At 31.8% G+C, this 22,375-nt stretch overlaps 1 long non-coding RNA gene across 12 annotated transcripts in view; it reads left to right on the forward strand.

Moving 5' to 3' along the window:
* Window positions 1–22,375, forward strand: part of LOC102156602 — a 169,654-nt gene that overhangs the window by 9,246 nt on the left and 138,033 nt on the right. For 8 of the 12 annotated variants that reach the window (XR_005358654.1, XR_005358653.1, XR_005358652.1 and 5 more), the window contains exons 2-7: window positions 973–1,128; window positions 7,995–8,155; window positions 11,807–11,854; window positions 13,470–13,555; window positions 14,233–14,364; window positions 18,410–18,546. This is a non-coding gene — a long non-coding RNA (uncharacterized LOC102156602). The remainder of the gene's footprint in view (window positions 1–972; window positions 1,129–7,994; window positions 8,156–11,806; window positions 11,855–13,469; window positions 13,556–14,232; window positions 14,365–18,409; window positions 18,547–22,375) is intronic. The other 4 variants (XR_005358659.1, XR_005358655.1, XR_005358657.1 and 1 more) reach the window with 4 other exon arrangements.

Genomic DNA, 22,375 nt, shown 5'->3' on the forward strand with positions numbered 1-22,375 from the left:
AAAGTTTGGAGTCAACTTGATCTTTTCCTGTCACCTCCTTGGTAGCCAATCCATTGACAAGTGTACATGATTTATTTTCAACCAACGTCTAGAATCAGAATATTTCTCACTATTTCCACGGAGATCCAAGTCATGACCATCTACCTTCAGGAATATAATAAACTTTCATGCTTACCTCCCTCATCTTATTTTAGTCTCAGTGATGATGTCACTTCAAGCTGATGAGGACTTGCTATCTCCTTAAGAGTGAAACAGAAGTTCATTTTAATAGTCGGGTTTTTGTGTTAGAATTTCAATATATTTAACAGGAAAGAAATATAGCTTCAGGATTTCTCTGCAACTTACTTACCATCCATTTTTCCAGGGCCTACTTGCCATATCTCAAGATGTGAAACGTAAGAATCTCTTAAAGCGATCAGATGGTATTAAAAAAAAAAAAAAAAAGTAAACCAAGTTCAATGTTGAAATCATCTTTTTAAAAAACTACCAGTAATTAACCAGTTCTATTGAAACCTTAATGTTTTAATTAAAAAGATAACAAAATAAACAATAAAAGCAACAACATAATATATTTTAATCATGTATTTTCCTATTAGTTTTATTTGTTTATCAAACTGGAGTCACTAATTGACCATTGCTGTGGATTTTGAAGTTTGTTTTAGACCACATAAGTACCTTTTCAACACCTAATTATAACCTTAACCTTTTTCTTCCAGCATTTATTATATTATCACTAGTAATCAACACGTTTTTAGATTTCAAAAAATTTCCAAAGAAACTGAATCTTAGAAATTTGCTCCAAAGCAGAGTGTTCATAATTAGTACAGTTGAAATGTTCTCTTAGAAGTTTTGACTGAATCTGAAGCCTATATATAACCTTAATTACAATGCTACGCTAGAAATTGAAATGACAGATTTCATTGTCATTGATGATGATGATGACCTTTCCTCTATTTCTCTTGTTTCATGTAGGAAAAGCACCAGTACCTGAAAGAATTTGTCCCATCTTTTGCCTGATATTTGCTAACATGGCATCCTTAGAGAAAACCAGCCATTCCTGACACAGTTGGCAAATTCTTCTGAAGCAAACTTCTGGATGCCACTCTGATAAGGTGTTTTCAACTGCAGGTAGTATTTATTAAACTCAAATCTACTGCTTATTCAATTAAAAAATAATATGTATAATCTAAAAAAAAAAGGCAACATGTTCAAAGGTAAGACAAGCACCAAGCATTATGCATCCTGAGTTCAGGGCCAATTTCTGTACTATCCCTTCTTGTAACTGTGTCCTGACCTCTTTTAAATACTCATTTTGTTTTCAATATCCCTGACTGTCAGGAAGCATCTATCAGCAGCATCTAAGCGGTTGAGGTCATACACTTTGCCCTTCCCTTCTGTGAGAGATTGAGGAAATCACTTTCCTGTTAAAGGAACAAAGTCTTTCCCTTGGTTTGAACAGGCCAGGTTAGATCACATGCTATGTGAGGTTTGGAGTGAGTCTGCATCCCTGACACAAGTCCTTGGTGAGACTGAATGGGTAGAAGTAGATGGCACTCATTCTTTCATTACGTAATGTGTATTTACTGAGTAAATTCCTGCATAGTTAAGGACTGTCGTATATGCTGGATTTGCAATATGACTTCAAAGAGCATATATTTTAGTAAAAGAATGAGACAAGTAAACAAGGTATATTTAATATATGGAATATGAAGTTTATTGTTTATGATATGTATAATATACCATGAAATGTGTTTCAAGCCCATTTAAAAAAGTAAAACAGGGTAAATAAAAGAATGTGTTTTGGTTCCGTGTAGACCCAATAAATAGTGTTTAAGAAAATGATCTTCTACAAAGAAAATAGAGAAATTAATCCCCTATCACATATTATAGATAAACATAAATTTCCCTTTAATCAAATATTAAATGCAAAAAAATAGCACGGTTTATTTGATTATTTTTAAGTTTCTTCTAATTTTTCTGAGGTATAGTTGACAGATGCATTATATTACCTTTAGGTGTACAACATAATGATTTCTTATTTGTATGTATTGTAATTAATCACTACAATAGGCCTAGTTAATATCCATTACCATTTTCTAATTTTAGAGAAAATAATATATTTGAATTTCCTATTTTATTTTTGGATTATGATGTATTTTAAAAACAGTAAGCTTTCTAGAATTGATGTAATTACTGACTGATGGAATTTATTAACTTGGAAATTGATTCCTGACATACAAATATGGTATACCATTTATGAAATATTCTTGCAGGTGCTTTAATAGAATTTTCTATTTTTTTCTACAAAGGATTTATACTTTATATTAGATTTATTTCCCAACCTGTCTCATTTGATTGCTTTCTCATTTTCTATTATATTTTCTAGTTGGCTTTTGCTTGTATAGGAGGAAATTACCGAATTCCTTTGATGGACTGTATCTCTCTATACAGCATTTTATAATAATGTAAATCTCTTTTACCTCACACCTTTGTCTTGTTTCGTGGCAGTAGTTAAGATATTGACTAAGATGACCTAAACATTTCCCTCAGTTTGCCTAAGGTTTAGACAGGTTTTTTTCCTGTGTATAGATTTCTGACCACTTTTTCCTCAGAGCTTTTAAAAATGTTTATTGCAAATTCTTCTCTGTCCTTTAGAGATGTGAATGTTTATAAAAGCCTCTTGCCAGTTTTTCAACTCAGGAATGTTTTTCTCAAAGATTGAAAGCTATCTCTTCAAATCATGGTCACCAAGAAAATAGAATTCCTATCTCCCAATCTGTATGAAATTATCAAACATAAATGGTTTAATCATCTTCACTAACCCACACCCCCCAACCCATTGCATCTTCTAGTATTTTTCCATTAGCTAACCTCAACACTCAAACACATTTGTAATGTCTTGAATAAAATCATCCTTGCTTGTTTAACTCTGACCAGGGCAGTTTTTCTTTGACACTATCCAGTATTATATTGAGCAGACATGCTTAGATTAATGGGCGAAATTTCCAGAAGGAAGAGATTAACAGTTTTTAATTTTGGTTAAACTCACTTATAGAAAATATTTATGATATAATTGGTTTTATAATATGTGTATGTGGGAGCTTTTGGTTACTATTTTATTTTATTAATAGATATTCAATTCAATTTTAAACTGCAATTGATTGCTTGAACATTTAGACGTACTGAGAGACGTCTACTTCATTAGAGTAGATATTAAGAATGTGGACGATAATGATTCTTGTACACAAAGAAGATAGTAAGGGTTCTGAATGCATATTTAGGAACCCCATATTATATTAATATATTATTTTTAAATAAAACTCGGATATTATATGTTCAATATTACACAGAATAGAACATGTGAAGCAATATTTTCTTCATTGTTTATTAGTGTTTATAGGTGTTTATAATAAGATAGCATTATAAAATAATATTCTAGAGTAACTGAAAAGCATAATACTAATAAGAAATCATGTGAGAGGTGATTTTTTTTATTACACTGATCAAACTATTTTTGTGGATTCTGTGATAAATAATCAAATTTTTGGAAAGTTCTTAAAAGTATGACTTATATCATTTGTCCTAGATGAAAATATGTAAGTTTGGAATGGAGCTTAAGAAACAGCCAAAGAGCCTTGTAAAAGTTTGTATTGGACATTTCTCTTTGTCTCCCTGACAGTACTGATTACAGGCAAAATATACATTTTATTGTGATATCCACTGAAGTTAATATGAAAATGTATAGGTGTGAGTGTATTGTCATTACAAAAGCCCTTGATGATATAAAACTTTTTCCTTCCAACACATTAAATTTAAAGAGCAAGGACTTTGATTAGAGCAATTTCAGATTTATTTTTGGACTTACTATATCATATATTTCTACAATTCTCTTTCAACAAATTTTATTTCAGTGTATATTTCAGTGAAAAGAGTCAAGGGCATCATCTTTTCCAATGGTTGCATTATATATTCCATTAAAGATCTAAAAATAGCTTATGGTAGAGAAGGAAGGGGGGGAGCATTTTTAGTTTTTCCATTATTCTTTTCAGCCTGCTACTAGATAAAATTGGATTATCACCAAGAAGTATGAAAAGAAGCATGCATTTAAAGAGAATAAATTCCATTATCTGTGTGTGGACAGGTGCTCAGGATATCAAATAAATAATCTTAGACCTAACACAAAACAAATTATATAGTAACTAACATTTCTATTCGTACAGCACTTACAATGTTTCATGCATGCAATCTCTAGTATTTCCCAAAACCAGAGATTAATAAACAAAGGAGATAGATATACCTTATTTTTTGGCTATGAGCTACGTGGATAAAACACTTGAAAGTCCTTCAAAAATTAACATTGCATTCTGGTCATCATTCATGAATTCCAAATTCTTACATATGGACTAAAACACACACACAATATTTATAAAATGTCTAACTGTGCTTCAGGGTTATGTAGCATATTGGATAAATTTAGGCAAAAGTAATACTACTTTCAAGGAATTCAAATCAATGTGTGTATTTTCTTAGGAGGAAAAAAATCACATAAATTAGTATTTATCACACATTTACTGTAGAAGAACATTGAGGCATCTTCTTTAGGACCCTCTAGTGAAATGATCCACGGATTAGAAATATTTGAAATTCATTGCTGCAAATCTACTTGTTCCTCATTCTCATTATCACCTAAAAAAAAAATAAACAAACATATGGCAGAGAAGAAAACAGAAAACTGTAAGTTGTTCATTGCATTCTATCATGGGGAAACATTTTTAGTCAATCACAGAACAGGAAAAGATAAAATACATTGTAGATTATTTTTCTTATTTCAAGATCATTTTATCTATGTTTAAGATTTGGGGATTTTTGGAGAGTCAGGTATATATTGCAGATAAATATAAATTGAGTGACATGAGTTGAGAAGAACTATGTTGTTGAGGGATGAAATGTGTGTGACAGAGGTCTCAAGGTATCACATGAATCTGAATATGATTCTATGGGATCTACAAGAACTGACATGACTTCAAATATAACACAAACCAGTTCTGTTAATCAAAATAAAAAGTTAATCAAAATGCATAAATTATTAAAGAAATTGGATCATCTGAAAAAATTGGAAGCTACTTTGCTGTAATAAGAGCAAATGTATGTGATTGGGCATTAATATTTGACCAACTATTTGAAAGAAATATTTTCTATTAAAACTTTTAAAAGTACTGACTTTGCCCCTTTGCATCATAAACCTTCTATCTATCTATCTATCTATCTATCTATCTATCTATCATCTATCATCTATCTATCATCTATCTAATTTATTATCCAGTTGGTGATACAAAAGCCATGTAACCAGGAATAGGTATATCTGAACTTCTTACATTCTATGTCAGTTGAATTTAAAAAAGAAAAGAAAGGAGAAAAAAAGAAAAGTAACTAAAAAAAATAAAAAGATAACTTTCTGTGATATTTTTCATTTGGACTCAAATTCTCCATAGTTTCATATTTTATTTTTCTTCCTAGTTGTTTTGATATATCTCTTAAAAACTTATTAAAGTATATTTTATATTGTTTTTTAATACAAGTAGGACTTACTAATGCTCTTTTCTTCTTCTATTCTTTCCTAAACAGAAGGGTGATTCAAAAGTACCCAATATATAAAGTATCAATGAATGAATAAACAGAAATAAAATCATTAGAAAATACAAGATAAATATTAAACTTTATATTGAATTATTCTACCCCTAACATGAAAAAGTGTCCATTAGTTAAGAAAGTTGAAGTGTAAAAAAAATAAAAAAAAAATAAAAAAAATAAAAAAGAAAGTTGAAGTGTAGATGAGTGGAATTCAGTGTGTTGAGATGAAAGTAAAGGACATGTCTGCTGTGCAGTTTTAATAATTCAGAAATCAAATAAGCACTTTATTTTTTATTATTTTCACACCAGATAAATTAACCAAGAATCATAGCTGAGAAGTAACCGTATGCAGAAAATTGCCTGTCTTCCTGATTACATGGCTTTTGTACCTCCAATTGCTTAAAAACCTTTTTGGTTTATGCAGCTAGCCAGAAGAAATATATTTAATGCCTTAATTTATAAAATAGAACTTGGAGTATTTCTTTTAGTACCTATATTTCAGATTTTTTAATTTTCATTTTATTTTAGATTTCTTTTATTTATTCATGAGAGACACACAGAGAGAGGCAGAAACATAGGCAGAGGCAGAAGCAGGCTCCTTACAGACCTGGGGTCATGCCCTGAGCTCAAGGCAGGAGCTCAACCACTGAGCTACCTGGGCATCCCTATTTCTCCTTCTCCTTCTCCTTCTCCTTCTCCTTCTCCTTCTTTCTCCTTCTCCTTCTCCTTCTCCTTCTCCTTCTTCTTCTTCTTCTTTTATTCTTTTGTTAAGATTATTGCTTTTCACTAAGAAAATGACAAGTCTCATTATCGGTTTTTGATTCAAGATCACCCTCCTTCTTGAACAAGCGAATGTGACAACTGTGAGGTTTCTCACACTCGTGCTGGCTAAGTTTGAATATGTCCATTTGATTGTTCACCAGTTGTTTCTTCTTTATTATTTCATTTGTGTTTCTTTCAATTGTGTGTCTTTTCTTTGATGTTAGGAAATAGCTTTCATTCTAAAAGTTTCTGGTGATTTCTTCTGATGGAGCTTCCAAAAAGTATTCTCAATTCTCTATACTGTTTTAGAGAAAATATTAAATCATTTGTAAGGTATTTTAAGATTTGCTACTTGGCAGGCAGTAAACACTTGTTTTATTAATTCAAATAGTGTAGATCTCTGACAAGAACTGAGAGAGATAGATAAAAAGAGCAATTTTTTTTTTAAAGAAGACATAGAAGGAAAAAAAGAGGATAGAGGAAAAAATAATGGAAATGTTTAGTTGTGCATATAAGCATCTTTATATTTATATAAATATAATAATCACATTTATGATTGCAATAAACAATAAAACACTGATTATGAAATATTTGAAATATATGTGTGATAAATAGCATTTTGGGTAAAGTAAATTTAAAAGATAGCCATTTCTTTTACTTTGAAAAAGGGAAAAAAAAAGAAAAAGTAAAATCTTTTGAAATCTTTCAAATTCACACCTTTACTAGCAAATGGAATAATATCATCATAACTGACACGATTTAACATGAAGGGTGTCTGAGAATTCAGGTTATAAAGTATTTTAATTTTTATTTAACATAAATACCTTAATATCCCTCGAGAATAAAAAAGTAAGATTAAAGAGGAATTTTGTATATCAATATGGCATCAATTAAATGTCTGTTTTAATACAGTTTAACTTATTCGACAGGAATGATCTATTTCTAACATAACTACAATAAAACATTCTAGCAAGAATGCTAATAATTGGGAATTTAAAAATATCAAACAATTGAAAACAAAGGATAACTATCTCCTGATATTGTTTCTTTTTTGTTTGTTTGTTTGTTTGTTTTAACAGATTTTATTTGCTTATTTGAGAGAGAATGAGAGCGCTAGCAGGAGGATGGGCAGAGGCAGAGGGAGAGAGAGAAGCAGACTCCCCACTGAGCAGAGCCCCCCCACCATGTGTGACTCAGTCCCAGGACACCTACCTGACTGAGCCACACAGGCACCCCCTTGATATTGTTTCTGATCTTCTAAGTAATTCCATGTTGTTAGATAGATATGAGAAGGAAAACATATTCTGAATGTATTTATTATATGTTTACATATAATACATTTTTATAATGGTATTTGGTGAATGCCTGTGATAAACAACAAAAGTAGTATATTTCAGTAACTAAAAACAAAGACTCAGGTTAGGTTCTTTTCAATTCTGACTATCACTCATGAAAAATGTTAAATTAGATAAGATCTTTGTATCTCAGAGTCTCAGATTCATTATTAGAACTTAATTTTTTAGAGAAAATCTTATATTGCTGATTACTTGTTAAGTGTTATATGATGTGTAATAATAGAAATGGTGTTCACAATTTGACAGATGACATGAGAGCCTTATGGAACTGCAAACACATTTATTGTTTTTTCTCTTTGGAGAGTCATGCATTCCTCAATACTGCTGTGAAAATAGGAATCACTCACACTTCTAAAGCTATTTCCCACTGTTAAAAATTAATTAGAAGAATAACATCTCCAACCCAGGTGAGACAAGTCTGTAATTCATAACTATAATATTCTAGAGGAGAAGGAAACCTGAAACTATTTCTTTTAAACGGCCTTTAACGATATCACACATGATTTAAGAAATATTTTATTTTTTGTGGAAATGTTATTTATAATCTCTATTTATAGGTTCTAGAATTTTTCATCTCTAGGTTGTCTATTTGAAGAACAAATTTATAGAGCACACTTAACACAAAACAAAAGTAAATAAAAACCTAATCATCTATTGTAAATTATGAAAAAGCTAGTAGGAATTTACAGCCTCAAAGCCATCAAGGTACAGAATGTTAATGGAGTTAACAGGAGCTCAGCAGCCTTATATCTTCAAAGTCCACTTTATTAAAAGCCGATAGAAGAAAATTCAAAGTTTACTTATTTTCAGAGAGGCAATTTTCTATTTTCTGTTAGGAAACATGATTTTTATATAAACTACATATTTTGATAGACTACTCTTCTCGATGGGGAAACTGTATTTTTAGTAATAAAATTAAAATAATAAGATAAAATATAAAATGACAATAAAGTATAAATACCTATTTGCACTTGTAGAATTAAACTAAGTACCTGTCCTTAAAAATCATCAAATACAAATCCGTTCGTCCTTTGGTATCACCTTCCTAACTGATGTGAAAATTTGCAAAATCTCATTACTCTTAAAAATAAGAATGTAACTATCATGCATACCTTCCACTTTCCATACATTAAATACGCATATTTTATTTTCCTAAGTGGATCATGAATTTTCCAAGGCCACAGAAATTGCTTCTTATGTTTTGTATTCACGACAGACTTTGTTATCCTTGTCATTGTTAGGGATGGACAGGTTTTGTTGTGTTACAAGTGAACACCAAAATGTCAGTGCTAACCAGGATAAAGGTTAACTTTTCAAAGTCCTGTGCCAGCCCAGAAGGAAAATCAGCGTTCTAGACTCTATATTTTTGACGACACTATTTTCCTCATATACCTTCACAGTTCCCTGGCCAGAAAAAATATTATCTAGACACAGAACACATTTAAAATCAGGCATTTAGTGTTTTTAATAATTCCCTCCATATTCCTTTGGCCCAAATCTAATCATTGAACCCCAACCTCAAGTGAAGGGCAGCTGTAAAACAGAAGGCCACATGTTCATTCTATCTCAGTACCACAATTACTCTAGTCGATAAAGAACAAATATTTCTATGGGCTAAAATGATTCAGACTCTATTTCCAGTGTGTTACATATATTGACTCATGAATTTTCACCTGACTTGATGAGATAAATACTATTAAGAGCCTCTTCTTTAATTTAGAAAAGTATAAGTCCATAATAAACAGCCCAATGTCTCAAATCCCCATGGATTTACGTAATGAAAATATATTTCTCTTTCATGTCATAATCGGTTGCATGTGGGGCAGGGAAGCATCTTCTCCAGGCAGTGATGGGACAGTGCCCTCTGCCATCATGTGGCTCTGGCCAGGATGGAAAGTCTTTCCTTTTTACATTTTGTTGGGGAGGAAGAACAAAATTATGCATGAGTCAATTTTAGGGGCCGGTCTGGGAAGTGCTGCAACCACTTGTCTTATTTCACTGATGGAAGAGAATCACCTGAACTCACATGAATGAGTGGACTTAGTACCTAAAAACAAAAGGCAACGTAGGTAGTGATGAGTCCTGGCAGTTATTGTCACACCCCATTTTTGAGTAGGAAGTCATGGAAGAGAGAGCTTAAATAACCAGTTGGTCAAGGTCACACAGCTAGGAAGTGACAGAAAAAGAACTTGGTCCATGTAATTTATCTTCACAATCTGTGCTCCTACCCACGATACTATTCTTGTAATGCTTGTAGTTTAACACAAATGTTTAATACATATTTCTTAAATGATTGTAGAACAGATAATGTTAATACACTTTTATTAAGTGATTGGATGTCAGACAGATAATTTTACCCGGATATTCCATGTAAAACTTTTTTTGGCTACCACTTCCTGGCATGTTAATATCACCGGTAAGGTGCTACCCAAGCACATTATAATATTCAATTCATTGGAAAATAATATTTGTAGGTATTCAGTTTAACATCAATAATGTGTCCCCCACACCCAATTTAAGATACATTAGCTGTTCAGCCATGTATCTGTTGATTTGGCTTCCTTATCTTCACCTTTATGTGTTACAGTACATATCTTTTAGGATACAGATAGAGAAATTTAGAGTTAGCATTCATTCCTCTCATCATTTTAGATGGTCCTCACAGAGAACAGTGTCACAGAAAATATTTTAACAATTATTGGGAGAATAGAAAGTGGTAGGTTATCAAACACTTCTTCTAGCTTAGTTTGGAAGAAAGCCACTCTAGGAATGGGTTATCTCCAGCATAGAAAACGTGAACAAAAGAAAGGGAGGATAGCTTTCACATGAGATAGAAAATAATTTTTAAAACATCTTATTTCCCTGCCTTAACTTGCAAGGAAATTGCTATACTGTTAATGGTCTGTGAATCTTTAATTACAGATAAATGTTCATGTTAGTATCTGTCCTCTGGGCAAAAATGCAAACACATTACACCACAAGAGAAGCAAAGAAATGAATTTATGCTTTAATGAACTGTGGAGTCTTATTATTCACCTAATATAAAATGACACTTTGACTTTGTACTGGAAACAAACTGGGAATATGAGGTCCAATTTGTATTCAGGGAAATTGTTTACTCTGAAAATTTATCCAATGATAAGTTATTTTTGGTTTCATACCTTCAAGACTTCCTTTTATTGCTTTTCCTTTCTATTTTTAATTAGTTTAAAGTAATTATTTGAAAATTCAACATTAATCTTCTCTCTAATCTGGAGGGAAATTATTCATGATAAAAGCTCATGTTAGGTCTGTCATTTGGCAGTGACACTGTATGTTTTTCTATCTATATACGAACAAGAAAAATCAGACTTAACAATTGCCCCAAATGCTAATGGCCTGCCCATCTAATCAAGCACTTTTCATTATGTCGCATCACCAGATTTAATTGAGCATTTAATTCATAGTTTGTCACTCTGCTGGTTGCTTGGTAATTTATATCCAGTCCTCACACCAAAGCTAGGAGATAATGTTGGTTTAAATGGGACATCAAAGCTCAAACAATTTTAAAATAAGAAGTCAAATATGTCTAGTAGATATATTAGTGCTATTCTTAGTGTAGCTTATACCCCAAGTGTGGCGCATATTAGAGAAGAGAAAAAAATGATAACAGGAATGAACTTCTGGCCAAATAAATGAAACATACAAGCATTTATAACTATCATAGTCTGGGAAAATAAATATTATTCAAAGGGCCACAAAAATTAAATAGCCAATTAGATTTTTATTTCTATTAGAAGATGAAATTTATAATCCAAAGTATAGTAACAGTTCTATAATACAGATTATTATTTGCTTTTATTCAGCTGCAGGGAAAAGGAAACACTTTTCATCTTCCTGAAACCTATTTGACAACTCTTACAGGGATTTGCAACTTCAAATCTAAGTAAAGCAATGGAATTTTTGTAGTTTGCAGGGAGAAAGAAAATCAGGTCTGGGAAGCTAAAAATTAACAATACTGATAAAAGTGAGGAGGATGGAAAAGGTTTGAGATATTTGATGTTTTGTATATTGCATAGGTATTATCATCTCCAGTTTAAAATTGAGGAGGATGAAGTTCAGTGATTGTAAGTAACTTTATTCATTCAGAATGTATTTATTGAGTTCTAGTCTGTGCTAGAGACTGCTATGAAGAGAGAATTATAGCTGTGATAAAATTGACCCATTCTAATCTCATGTAGTAACATAAAATAAATAATCCCCAAAATGTTTACTTACTTTATATTGTAGTAAAACCAGAGAGAGGGGGGTGGAGAGAGAGAGAGAGAGAGAGAGAGAGAAAGTGCTGTGAGAAATATAGAATGATTTTAATCTTGTATGAATGTCAAGGAAAACTATCTTTGAAGAAATGCAATTAAGAGGTCACCTGAAAATTTGTATATTTATTAAATTACATGTGTTTATGTAATTGTTAGAGAGAAGAGGAGAAGGGGAAGAGAGAAAGAGAAAGAAAAAGAGAGAGACAGAGTGTTTGTAATATTTCCTCTAGGTCTGTATTCTGATCCAGGGAAAATGGGCAGCCTGGCCAATTGAGAATAAGTGCACAATCCATACTTTATTTCTGCTGAAGGCAAAATGGACAAAATGGCTTGGGCCAAGAAAATATACTCACTATCTCTTTGTCCTAGAATTGAATTGACTTAAACACCTAGTTGAAGTGGAGGGAAAGGATTTATAGGCACGAATATCATGTCATAATTGTGAGAGCACCATATCAATATTCATACATATAAGTGAATTAATCTATAAAATATTTTTATTTTTGGAATTTATGAAAATAGTCCTTAAATAATAACATAACATTTATAGTCCTCATTTTATATGTATTCTACTTATGAATTAGTATTTTCATCCTACTTCAGCCACCCACATTTACTGCATCTATTTTTTAATCACCCCAAACAAAAATCTCTGTTCCAGCAACTTCTCTTTTTTTTTTACATTCTTGAACAGGTACTTTTCCTTCCTTGATTTGGATGGTCACTATCACTTAGAAACCAATGACTATTTAAATTTATTATATATATCACTTTTCCTCTTTCTCTAGTCTTTCACTCTTACATTTGGTAAATTCTTGTCACTATCATTAAGTCCATCATATATATGAAGCAACATTATTGTCAATGTAACTAACTGCATCACATATACTTTACAAAACACTCTGTCTCTTCTTCAACATTATAAAAAAAATTGCAAGCTCATTAGGCTCATTTATGATTTCAACCTGTCTATAAAAAGATGTATCTGAATGGCCTAGAAATTTCCTTGGAACAATGTAGCTTCTCATAGCAAATGAATAGCTGAATTTATTTCAGAGTTTAAATTCATAATTTCATTGATTTATAGAAGAAGTAAACATTATAAATCACACCAAATATGCTAACAATGTCATTTACTGGCTTAGAAAAAGGCACAGTATTAAAATGTTAGAAATAAATGTTAGAGACAAGGAAATTCCATGGTGGTATAAGGAAATCATCCAACTTTAAAATATACGTTAAACATAGGAAAATGAATAGCCTTAAAAACATATTTTGTTAATCTATTCCATATCTCTATGCCCATATTTTATTCATATTAAGCTTATTTTGCATTTTCTTCCTCTTTTTAAAAATGATTTAACATAACCACTCATGTATTCAATCATCCAATAAATATCTATTAAATGATTATTTGTTCCAGGTACATTTCTCATGTGTTGTGAAAAGCTATGAGATGAAACACTTAAAACTTACATTCTAATGGAATTATATACAAAAAATAAAAAGGTAAAGTATATGGAATGTTAGTGATAAGAGATGAGGAGAAAATTAAGCAAAAGGAGCATATGGCTGTGGCAGGTGGTATTTTTCAAATATAGCCACAACTATATCACCCATCCTACATGCTGTTTTACAATGTGATGTTACCACCTTGCCTTTAAAAGGCAGTGCTGGTCCACATCCTCGTGAATCCTGGTAGGTCTGAGACTAGTTTAATAAAATGACAGTAGAAATGACAATTGTGGTTTTGCAGCCACATCCACAATAAAGATTTCAACTCTGTCCACTGGGACACCACCTTCTGGAGCTCTGTGCCTCCCCGTATAAGAAGTCCGATATCCCTGCTATCCTTAAATGCTCTGAGCAAGTCCAAGCATATGGATAAATGGCTTGCAGTTCCTATGATGGAAAATCTCATCTGAGGTCGTATCTGAGGCAGATGTGTGATTAAGGATACTTGTAAATGATTTCAGTTCCCGGGTTTCAAGTCTCCACAGCCATAGTTAGACCAATCTAATCTAGTCCAAATTCCCAACCCAGAGTATCCATGAACTTAGTAAATGGTGGCTCCATGTAGTATGTTTTGGGATGGTCTGTTACAATAGTAACTAGAGAGTGGGGTCTTACATTTTAGACTGGATGACCAGGTACAAAGGTTTAAGTAAAGTCTGTACTGCTTATAGGGTAGCCAAGTAGAGTTGCCAGCGAAGCAGAGAAGATATGAGTCTGAAGATCTGGAAAAAGGTCCAGGCGCAAGACAGGCCTCTCAAGACCCTTACCTGGGAAATATTGCAGAAAAATTGAGTATTCTAAAAGTTTGTTTCTTACCTTTTTTCAGTACCTTTATACATATTCATAAAGGAAGTATGTATTCCAAGACCCAGAGTCTTATTTTTTCAATTTTATCCATAGGAGAAGTTGGATATTTCAAGATTTTTAGTATTTATTTTATAAATACATACAATGTGCATGATTTTAAACTTTTTTTTTTAAGTTTCAATGTAAATTATTATTAGGGCAGACTGCTCCTTCAGATTCTTCCCATTTACTTAAATCTCATTACTCTTCAACATGAGAAAATAAATAAGTAGTATATTTACCTAAAGTTTCAATTTTAATTTATAACATTTACTTGATTCTAAGGTGTAAGATACAAATGCATAATTAATTTAGTATAAAAGTATATGCTATAAAATTATATTTACACATGAATTCAAGAAATAACCCTGATTCATAAAAATAAAACATACAAAATGTATATTGATATCAATAAAACCCAATAGCAGTACAATGTTTGGTTTGTTGTTTTATATGTAAATTTACATTTATTCTTTTAAAAAGTGTACCTTATGGGATGTCTGGGTGGCTCAGTCAGTTAAGCGTCCAACTCTTCATTTCGGCTCAGGTGTGATTTCAGGATGGTGAGATTAAGCCCCAGGGGCTCTGTGCTGGGCATGGAGCCTGCTTAAGATTCTCTTTCTCCCTCTCCCTCTGCCTGCACCTTTCCCCCTTTCTCTCTTAAATAAATAAATAAATAAATAAAAAGTGTACCTTAAAATCAAGAAGGTAAAAACAATTTTTTCCATATGAGCAACAACAAAAAAAGGTAATTAGGAAATCATCATTCACTCTATAGGATTTTGTGATTTATACTATCCTAATTTATATCAATATACTATTTTACATAAGATGACTATTCTAGTTAATGAATGAGAAAAAAAGACTAAATATTTTAATATTTACATATCAATAAACTCCCCTAATTTGCATGTTCTCTGAGTTGTAATGACCTATGCTATTTTTTTATATTTTTTATATATAACTTGCGAGGGACTCTTCCATACATACACTGTATGATTGCATATATTCATATTTTCTATTGAGAACAAACTTTTATCATCCGAGGAAAGAAAAACTTAAGGTGAATTACTTACAAATTTCTGTAGCAGCACTATGGAGCACTTAGAGATTATATGAATTACATTTCATAGATTATAGGATATTTGGGTTATAACTCTTAATTATCATTGTATAACAACCACTCCAAATTCCTGTAAGCTTACAATCAACCACCCTTTATTTTTAGCTATCTTACCAGTGGCTTGTCATGGTTTCATTGATCTAGCTTGAGCCCAACTATGTTGGTTGGCATTGGACAGTTATTGGGGATTGGAAGCACCTGAAATTTGATCAAGACTCCACTCTTGGTCAGGCTTGCATAGGGCACTTCAGCTGCTACTTCACTGCCTCATTTGCCACTCATCCTCCTTTTAGGACCATCAGACTAGCCCAGGCATACTCTTATTATGGGGCTGTCAGAGACTCAAGACCTAGTGAGTCCAATCTTACAAATGCTTTTTAGGACACTGTTGGTGTCCAAGCCTTATTGACCTAACAAAGCAAGTCACAAACTTACCCATAGTGAGAAAGCATTGAAAAGGTACACAGAAAAGTGCCTTGGTAGAGGAAGTGGTGAGGAAATGGGTGCAAGTGAAGCAAAGTTTATAAATGACGTCAATTTAGTCTTCCTGTCCAGTCTGATCCCCAATATTGTTTTCCAATAGCATATGTATATTATTCTTCCTAAAGATATTGTCAAAATTATATTTGGACACTAAAGTGTAAATGATTTGCAAAAAATTCACCTAATATTCTCCACAGTCAATTCCATTTTACTACTTATGTTACACGTGTTTATTAAAGTATATGAAAGCAAATGCTTAGAAATCAACTAGTGAGTTATGAAAGTTTTGGGAATTACTGTAGTCTTATTAACCACTCCTCATCCCCTTCTGCTGTGCAAATGTCTTATTTGTAAACAGCCCCAAATAATATCTTGAAATCAGGTTTTGTTGACCCTGTTTATTAAGCAAATTATGATGAAAACAAAACATATAAAAAGTAGACATTATGTTAATTATTATCAATTTTTGGTAATAAAAACAAAATATACATACAAATGAAATTTTGTTATCATGTATGTTATCATTTAGTAATTCATAATTTTTTAAAAAATGAAACAGATTAGTTTAAAAAATGTATAACCTGTAGAATTTATCTGTATGGTATACCAAATAGAATCATAAAAACACTTCAGGACTGCCCATCTTTATTTTTTTTTTTTTATTTATTTTTTTTTTTTTTGCCCATCTTTAATATGATTTACTGCATATCAGTGTCATGAGCATGCTCTGAAGGCTGGCACACGAGTTGTATCTTTCCATGATGGCAGCTGTATTCAGTCATAAAGCAAGGTTGACGTAGTAATAAGGCAGGTGTAGGATTCCAAACTCAATGACATTCCTGCATGTGTTTAACTTGGCTTCTTACACATCACACAAAGCAAGGCACAAGACAAGTCAAAAAAGACAAAGATAGAAAAGGGGGTTGGCGGTTAATGAACCAAACACAAAGTCAGTCCGTGGGCCCACAGTTGAGATAAGGCCTCTGTCCAGCTGGGTCAGCTTCAGCACTTACTGCTTATCACCTTCAAGCAATGAAGGGCCTCTGTTCTGTTAGGAGATCAATTGGGCAGGGCTTTCAGTGGCAGCTGCCTTTTTAAAGTGGTCAGACATAGAGAAGGGTCAATGTCTGAGGAGTCTGGCAGTTTCCTGCAAAAAAAATCCTCTTTTTAAAGGGATTTCATCAATCCTGGGACTTTGCAGTCCTCCTCTATGTTATCAGGTATGAGGGTGTCATCAGCCAGTGCTGGTCTCGGGGATATGTGGTCTGAGCTGTCTGCATCGTTGTTTGACACAGGTCCCTGCCTGTCACAGGTCTCTGCTTGACATGACTGCATCTTGCTCTTTGCATCATGTGACTAAAATTTTGAATAATTATATTACCTTCTAATTAACATAATAATATTAATATTCCTAGATGTCAGATTTCCATGGCTGAATATTTTCTATTTTTAGTGGATTGTGTCATTTTAAGTGTTTTTTCCAACAATAACAAAATATGATAGCTTTACTCTGTACTATTTACTAGATGTCTCTAAGGCATAGTTTAGAGATGCACTATGTGCAGTAGATGTATAAATGATTTGTTTACATTATTCTATATAAATGATTTGTTTGCTTAATGTCTTGGAATTCATTTGTTGTGCTATGGCTGCTGATCCTGTTGTCATCAGATTGCTACAATAAGAAAGATCTGTATCTAATTCAGTCCTCTCTTAGCTTGTCTAAACCAAATGCAGATGTTCTTAATCTCCATTATTTTGTCAATTTATCAAGTTCATATTAATGTGTCACAATGTAAAGTTTTACTTTTCCTTCTTAAATATTATTCTTAAAAATTATGAAATATTTCTTTTTTTTTTTTGAAATATTTCAAACAAGAAAAAGAACATAATATAAAAAATATCTTGCATACCCTACCAAAATGTAAGAAAAGTGAAAAGCACTCTGCCACATTTGCATCAGACCTATTTTTTGAAAAATGAACATTATAAATGACATGATGCCTTCTTTGCTCAATGATCCTTCATTGGGGCACTATCCTGATCTTTGTGTTATATCATGGATTGATATTAAAATATTCTTACTACATATGAATAAATTATATATAGTATATAATTGTTACTTTAATGTCCAAGTATAAAATATATATTAATATAATTATAATTTAATGGTTTACTCATAATTTTGTATTTTAGGTTGACATGTGTTTATTAACTAAATTTTTTTTCATTTTTGAATAACCCATTTATTTAGTCTCTTTCTTAGTTTATTGTGGCCATACTATTTTTATAGTATATATCTAGAACTGGATATTTTTCGTTTTATGACATGACATCATTCCCTTTCACTGGTGGTATCAGTTATTAATCTTGTGTTATAAATTTCTCCCAAATAGTCATTTTCTTAGTTTTTGTGAGTGAAGACTCCCAGCATGGTCTCACAAGGTGACAATCATCTCAAGGTATGACTGAGGATGTATCTGCTTCCAAGCTCACCTACATACTTATTGGCGGGATAATCTCATACGCTGAGGTAAGGGCCCAGATTCTTTACTGGCTGTTAGTGGAAAGCCAACTTCTACCCTCATTACCAGGCAATTCACAGTATGGCTGTGTACTTGACCAAATCGAGAGAGGGGGACATCCTAAACTTTGTCCTCTACACTCAGGAGTAATATCCTATTACTTTTGATGTATTCCACATGTTAGAAGGGAAAGGAAATTGTCTTTACATTATGTTGATTGTCTTTTGTTATGTAGAAGCTTTTATGCTTGACATAGTTCCACTTATTTTTTTGTGCTTTTGTTTTTTGTGGTTTGGTGTCATACCAAAAAAAAAAAATTTTTTTTTTTCCCAAATCAGTGTAAAGGAGCTGCTTCTCCTTGTTTTCTTCTAGGAATTCAATGGTATCAGGTCTTATTTTTGTCTGTAATATATCTTGATTTAATTTTTGTGAATGGTATAAGCTAGGGATCTTTCTTTTCTTTCTTTCTTTCTTTTCTTTCTTTCTTTCTTTCTTTCTTTCTTTCTTTCTTTCTTTCTTTCTTTCTTTCTTTCTTTCTTTCTCTTTTTATTTTCTTCGTTCCTTCCTTCTCTCTTTGTTCTTCCTTCCTTCTCTCTTTGTTCGTTTCTTTCATATATTAAGAAAGTAGAAAGATCTCAAATAAACAACCTAACTTTATACTTCAAGAACTAGAAAGAGAATAAGCCCAAAGTTATCATAAGGAGGTAAAAAATAAAAAGATTAGTGCAAAAATAAATAAAACAGAGAACAGAAAAACAATGAGGGGAATAAATCAGTGAAACTAGGAGATGATTTTTCAAAAAAGGTAAAAACAACTGATAAAACTTTACTTAGAATAGCTAAGAAAAGAATAAGACTGAAATAAAATCAGAAATGAAAAAGATGATGTTATAATTGATACTACAGAAATAAACAGGATCATAAGCGACTACTATGACTAATTATACATCTATAATTAGATCTTCTAGAAGGAAGCAATAAATTTTTAGAAATACACACAATTAACCAAGAACAAATCAGAAAGAAATACAAAATCTGAACAGACCAATAACAAGAAGGTTGGATTAGTAATTAAAATCTTCCCAAGGAGGAAAAGCCCAGGAACCATTTTCATTGATGAATACTACTGAACATTTAAAGAATTAATGCCATTCTTTCTGAAACTCTTCCAAAAAACTGAAGGGGAGAGAACACTTTCAAATTCATCTTATGATGACAACATTGCTCTGATACCAAAGCCATGTAAGGACACAAAAAGAAAAGAAAACAATTGGCCAATATTCATGGTTGTTTTAAATTTTAGCCTTATCAACACCATATTAAAAAAAATAAGCTTTCCTCTATTTTTTGTCAATTCAACATAGACAGATTTATAATTTTTCCAAGGGAATGTAAGTATTTAAATGTTTACTTTACATACATTATCAGTGTAGTTTATTTTTTTATGTTTACCTTTTCATTTTTTTTATGTTTACCTTTTCAATCCCCTTTGCTGTGAATTATCAGTTTTACTGTTTTCACCTTGGTTTAGTTTTTTTTTTTTATTTGACCAATATTTTTATATTATCCCAATACTAATGTTTTTGTTTCTTTTTTAAACAGTTTCAGTGATATATAATTAGTATACAAATAACTGCACATACTTAATATGTACAATTTGGTGGACATATGCAAATCCCCCTGACACCTTCACCACAACCAAAGCAATAAACATATCCATCTTTTCCAAAAGTTATATGTTCTCTTTCATTTGGTGAATATAAATAATAGTGAAAGGGAATATAAGGGAAGGGAGAAGAAATGTGTGGGAAATATCAGAAAGGGAGACAGAACGTAAAGACTGCTAACTCTGGGAAACGAACTAGGGGTGGTGGAAGGGGAGAAGGGCGGGGGTGGGAGTGAATGGGTGACAGGCACTGGGGGTTATTCTGTATGTTAGTAAATTGAACACCAATAAAAAATAAATAAAAAAAAAAGTTTCCTTTTGTCATTTTTTCTAAAGAACACTTTAACATGATATTTGCCCTCTTAAAAATATTGAAATGCATAATAATATATGATTAACTATAGCCAACTATGCTTTATAGGAAATATCTATAATGTCTTCATTTACTGTAACTTAAACTTTATAACCATTAAATAACAACTTTCCATTTCCCTCATCCCTAGCCTTTGGTCACCACTGTTGTATTTTCTACATCTATGAGTTTGAACATTTTAGACACACCTCATAGATGGAATTATGTAGTATTTGTCCTTCTATGATTGGCTTATTTAGTTTACAATAATATCCTCTCCATTCATCAATGTTGTCACAAGTAAAAGAGTTTTCTTTTTTCTCATGGCTAATTATTAGTCCATCCTATGTATATACCACTTTTTTTTTTAATCCACACATCTGTCAATGGATACTTGGTTTGCATATCTTGGCTATTATGAATGATGCTGCAATGAATGTGTGAGTGCAGATACTTCTTCAAGATCTTGATTTTTTTTTTTTTTGGATATTAGTAAGAAGTGAAATTACTGGCTCATATAGTAGTTCTGTTTTCAATTCTTTGAAGCATCTCCATACTCTTTTACAGTTTCTTCACTATCTTACTTCCCCACTGAAAGTGCATAGATTCCTTTTTTCCATAAGCTTACCAATCTTGTTTTATATTTATATATGATAGCCATTCTAACAAGCATGAAATAATCCCTCATTGTGATTTTGATTTGAATTTCCTTGATAAATAGCTATGTTGAGCATCTTTTAATATACCTGTTTTTTATTTGCATGTTCTCTTTGGAGAAACATCTTCAAGTCCTTTGTCCATTTTTTAATTTTCTTTCCTTTGAAAGGTTTTAGGAGCTCCTTGTATATTGTAAAAGAGTTAAGCTCTTTTATGATATATGATTTGCAAATATTTTCTCCCATTTCATAGGTTGCCTTTTCATTTTATCTTTTTTTTTTTCTGTGCAGAATGTTTTTATTTTGATGCATTCCTCCTTGTCTATTTTTGCTTTTGTTATCTCTGCTTTTGGTGTCATATCTAAGAAATCATTGCAAAGACTAATATAAAAAAGTGTTTCCCTTATGTTTTCTTCTAGCAGCTTTATAGTTTGATTTCTTCCATTTAAGGCTTTAATATATTTTGAGTTGATTTGTGTGTATTGTGCATAGTAAGAGCCTAATTTCGTATGTTTGCAGGTGGGTATTCAGTTTTTTCAACATAATTTGTTGAAGAGACAATCCTTTCCCATTGTGTGTTCTTGGACTCCTGTCAAAGACCAGTTTACTACATATATGTGGGTTTATTTCTGGGCTTTCCATTTTGTCCCATTGCTCTATATTCTGCTTTTATGTCAGTACTAAACTGTATTAATTACTGTAGCTTTTCACAGCTAACATACTCAATGGTGAAAAAGTAAGTTTTTCTTCTAAGCTAAGGAACATGGCAAGAATGACTATTGTTTCCACCTTTCATAGGAATGGAAGTTCTAGAGAGAGAAATTATGTAAGACAAAGAAATAAAAATAATCCAAAACAGAAAACAAAAAACAAAATCTTTGTAAATTACATGCTCTTCTATGTAGCTAACCCTAGAGACTCTTAAAAAAGAAGAAAAAGAAATAAAGTAACAATAAACAGAACAAAACAAAACAGAGAACCACCTGTTGTGACCAATAAGTAAATTTAGTAAATTTGCAGGACACAAAATCAACATGCAAAAATCAGTTACATTTCTATACACTAACAAGGAGCCATCTAAAAAGGAATAAAGAAAACAATACACTTTATAATAACATTAAAAAGAATAAAATACTTAGGAATAGACTTAAGTAAAAGACAAT

Source organism: Canis lupus, chromosome 4 (genome assembly GCF_011100685.1).
Source record: "Canis lupus familiaris isolate Mischka breed German Shepherd chromosome 4, alternate assembly UU_Cfam_GSD_1.0, whole genome shotgun sequence".
Taxonomy (NCBI): domain Eukaryota; kingdom Metazoa; phylum Chordata; class Mammalia; order Carnivora; family Canidae; genus Canis; species Canis lupus.